The sequence below is a fragment of the Condylura cristata genome, unplaced genomic scaffold (assembly GCF_000260355.1).
Source record: "Condylura cristata isolate star-nosed mole 26May11 unplaced genomic scaffold, ConCri1.0 scaffold00010, whole genome shotgun sequence".
Taxonomy (NCBI): domain Eukaryota; kingdom Metazoa; phylum Chordata; class Mammalia; order Eulipotyphla; family Talpidae; genus Condylura; species Condylura cristata.
The window spans coordinates 5,376,670-5,381,479 of NW_004567111.1; positions in this window are offsets into that span (position 1 = coordinate 5,376,670).

The window sequence follows — 4,810 nt, forward strand, 5'->3', positions numbered from 1 at the left end:
AAGTAAATAAATCTTTAAATAAAATACTTAGCAGAGTCAGGTAACTCCTGTATTTCTTTGATCCTCTTTTTTCCTAAGCTTTTTTCTTTAATTATAAAATTCTAATATCATATAATTGGGAGAAAGTCTGGGAAACCCCATGACCCAGCACTCAGCTGTAGTAGTCGCTAACTGGGGACATCTCTTGTTTTAAATGTGACAACTATTAGCCCATCTCTTACTGAAATGTGTAGAACTGATCTTCTGGAAAGCATGTATTGTTGAGACTTAATATCAATATACAATAGGCCCAGTTTTTAATCATTTTTGTCTTTCAAGTGAGGAAAAAATCACTAGCCACATTCAGTTGATAAGCCTACGAAGGACCAAGGGTTTCCCAGGACTTAAGTTTCACCCAGCGAGCAAGGACAGGCCCTGTCTCTGTGTCAGTCAGCTTTACTGTGATAACAAATGGCCCCTCAGAGGAGGAAACACTTCTTCTAACACCTTATGTTCTGTGACTGAGGCATGTAAATTAAAAAGGGTGATTAACAGGAGAAAAGCCCCTGTTTATTTGCATACGGAACAAGGTAGAACACAGTGAGAGTCACTCAGAGGGAGGGTCGAATTTGGGGCTCATGCACCATCTTAGTAGATGAATGAAATGGGAGAAATTGCACATTTCAGGAAAACAATTACAGGAAAACAAATTACAGGAAAACAAATGGCTTTGGAAAACAAACTGGCAAAAAGGAAGACGTAATGTTTGTGCAGCTCTGAGTGGTCTTTCTATTGCCTCTGGGGTCAGGACTCCCTCCCTGGAGGTGGTTTTGTGTCCTCGCTGCTTGAAATAGATCTTCCCTGGAGGAATAACAGAAGTAAGGCAATACATTGATTTTTCAGAAGTTGCTGCTTTTAGTCTTTAAGGGGAAGACTGAGAAAGCCCTCTCTGGCTCTCTTTGGCATCCTGTACATTTCAAAGCTCTTCAGTTTAATATAATTTTATGCCAAGCAGCTTTAATGAGTTGACTTAATTTTGTTAGCTGCTAACAAAGTCTAATCTCAGAACAGTTCTGGTGACCATTACTGATTGCAAAAATAGTCAGGGAAAGTTATGCAGAAAACTGAGCTATACAGAAATCGCCAGACTTGTGTCTAAAAAGGTTTGACTAAAGCTGATGACCATACAGCCCGGTTCAAACAATCCCATGTACCATTCCAGCCAGGTTTATTACTGCTCAAATCAAACCAATACACTTGCTTATATAAGGCACGCTTCAGGGCTTTCAATTTTCACTTCTCATCAGAACCAATAAAAGCCGGAGTAGCTTATGAATTTTTTCTTCACTCTCCATCAGGTGGAGTTAGAGGTTTCCTGAAGCCAAATTTTCTACCAACCATAGAAATCGTTAAAAGCCAGAGTGCTGCCCACTGCCATTTTCTTCCCTGGTGCACTTCTGATACCTCTGCGCCTGCCTCTATTAAGACTTTTACATTATTGATTGTCAAAGTCCCATTCACTTTTTAAAGTGTCCTGGGGCCAAAATGCTTTTCCAGTCCATTGTTGTTTGGCTAACTGACACCATTAGTGTATCTATACTTCCTCATGCCAAGAAACCATCCCTCGTGGCACCATGTGACAAATGCCAGCTCTCGGGGTGTTCCTGTGTGATTAGCCAGCCCCAGGGCGGTCTGCACCAAGAACACCAAGCCCCAGGAGGTTAGCTGACCAGTCCAGAGGAGGAAAAGGAGAAGAGGAAGAAGGAGGGGGAGGAGGAGGAAGAGGAGAGACAAGAAGGAGGAGAAAGAGGGGGAGGGGGGAAGAGTAGAGGGAGACAGGAGGAAGAAGGAGGGGGAGGAGGAGGAAGAGGAGAGACAAGAAGGAGGAGAAAGAGGGGGAGGGGGGAAGAGTAGAGGGAGACAGGAGGAAGAAGGAGGGGGAGAGCCAGGAGGGAAGAAGTGGGAGCTGGATCTAGAAGCTGACACCCTGGAGCCCTAGAGCCATTTTTGTGTGCTTGAGTCCTTGGCCAGAGGAGAGCTAGCACAGCTTTAACCAGACATGAGCTTAGAGGCGGCTGCTGGAAGGCGGTGTAACAGTTCCTGCTAACCTGCCAGCCTCACGCCTCTTAGGCCGCATCACTGCTGCGCTGGCTCTCTCCTGTGCCACACGTTAGGTGAGCAACACCTCGTGACTCAGGAGCGAACGCGCAGGCATTATCGCCGGTCTCTGAGCGCAGCTTGGTGGGGTCCTCCGGGCTGAGCTGAGGGGTCAGCTGGGCTGTGTGTCCCCTCAAGCCTCCACCGCAGGAGGCGCTCTGCTTCCAGCCCATCCAGGCAGAAGGCAAAATTCACTTTGCAGTTGCATGACCAAGGTCCTTGGCTCAGGTACGGACGTCACCTGCAGGTCCTGCCCTGTGGACTTCCTCAGTGAGCCGGCAGGGACAATGTCGGGTGTGTGCCAGCGACGGCGTCAGGTGGCTCTGTAGACGGCAGGGCGATCACACCCCACACCGTGGAGTCGCAGGCGGGGCCTCCTTTCCCCTCCTGAGTGTTTTATTGCTTAGGAGCAAGTCAAAGGTTCCGTTCACACTCACCGGGAGAGGTTAGACCCGGTGAAAGGAGGTTGAACCTTACGTCCGGAGGGCGGAGGTACCCCACCCCACGCGCCCCTCCCCCCTCCGTGGGAAAGTGTACCTGCCACTTTCAGATCATTGTTACTCCTCCTCCAGGAAGAACCTGACTCCCTGAAGGCTCAGCCACCTGTCTCCACCCATCCTCATTCTCGCTGTCAGGGCGGGCAGGCCTCGCCCAGCGTGGCCCCCTGGTGATGAAGCCGAAGCCATTCTCTCCTCACAGCATCTCGGGGAAAGGGCGAGGACGCCAACCCAGAGCTGGGGAGAAGCTCTACTTGCACCGCCAGTCAGGGGCTCCGTTTGCTGGGACCCGGCTTCCGAGGTGGCAGCGTATTTTCTTCCCTAATTTCCACCTTTTTAAATAACCTTTTTCTTTTTTTTTTTTTCCATTTTAGAAATTATCTATTGCCTTTTTAACATGGGAGGCGGGGTTTTCCTACACGCTTTTCCATCCTGAAGTCCCCACCCCAACATAGGTGAAGGAGCCCCAAGGACGAACATCTCAGGAGCTCAGGAAGAGGGGGCAGGGTTCCGAGTTCGGCGCGCCTCACCATCTGGCGAGTCTCAGGAACCATAGTTGTAGGCACGGACTTTGTTCACTATTTTTTTTTTAAAGATTTATTTATTTGTACATACAGAGCTGGGGTACAGGCCACAGGCGGTGAGAGGCTTCACCAGAGACAGAGTGGGGAGCAGAACAGGCAGATCGACGAATTACACTGCTGAGGGGAGCAGTGGGCAGGTCAGGAGAGGTCTGCCACGCCATGTGGTCACCTCCGGGGCAGGCGGGAATCGAACTCATGCAGAAGTGGCTTTCGCTTCTCAGTGCAGTGCTTTAACCCGCTGCGCCACCAGGGAGGGCCCTTTGTTCACTATTAATGAACAGATGGGCAGGGCTTGGGGCTAGTGGTGGGCTCGTGGGCAAACTTCACCCGCGCAGCCCGCTGGGGACATTGTAGGACCCCGCCCTGGGTCACGGTCCCTCCGGGGCGTCCGGCTTGGTGGCAACTGCACGCAGCTGGTGCGTTGTGCAAGCACCGATTCGCAGCAAAGGCCCGAGCACCTGCAGCCTGCAGACTGCCCCATACCGGCGACCTCGCTTTCCAGTGATTTTACAATGGGCGGGGTTCGAGGGTGGGGGTGGTTTCTGTATGATCTAACTCTAGGAAGTAGGAAATAAAAAAGGAAGCCCTTACTCTCTCACTGTCTCACACCCTGCTCTATGGCTGTGTAGGAAAGGTGTATTCAAGGGATCACTCTGCATTGTCTAGCCCACACCCTGCCGCCTTATCTGCTTCGGCTTCGCTCCCTCTGATTCCGAGCTGTTTTACCATGAGCAAGCAGAACCAGCTGGTCAGTTCCTCCGTAAACGGTCAGGTCTGGGAGAGGCCCCGCTGACTCACCTCCCCAACGGGTGGAGGAAAACTTTTGTGTCCGTTACAGTTACTTCATTTTCTTTACTTCATAACTGCTTCTTGAGGTTACTGAACCAGTTAAACCATCTGCCTGATTCCCTTACTAAACTTTTTGGCATGGTCCGTTTCTATACTTGAATGAGCCATGATTTTATCTTTTTCTGAAATTTCTCTTTTAATGCCCCACTCCCACCCCCGCCTCTTTCTAAGTCTTTGTAGGTTCCTGTCTGCAGGACTCTCCTAAGGGAGAAGCATCCTCCTGTACCACACTCTCTATCTCATATTATCTGGTACATGAGATAGAGAGTATCTTACAACCAGAGCAGGCTTAATCCTTATCCCCATTTTCATGCTTTCATATAGGACCTAGAAATTACATAGTCCCAGCTATAGCATAGGGTTTAAAAATAACCAGTACCAACTGTTCGTTTAAGCACTTAAAACAAAATGGTATGGAATTTTAAGTCAACTACATAGAATAGCAGACATGCATGCATTTTCATATTCTGATCACAGCGCATACATTACTAATAGTCTAAAAATATTTTAAAGGACATTTCTGTTTCTGCAACAGAAAAAGTAAATAGGCAATATTAATGCCTATGAAGCTTTGCCCCGGTGCTCTAGTGCCCTCTTCTGGGAAGAACGGAGTACTGCATGTCAGACAGAACTTTATGGTCCCGAGTCCTGAATTCTAATGAAGCCCAAGAAAGGATCCCGTCACAGAACAACGGTTTAAAATGCATAACATAAGAGAATAACAAAGAAAGTAATTACATATAG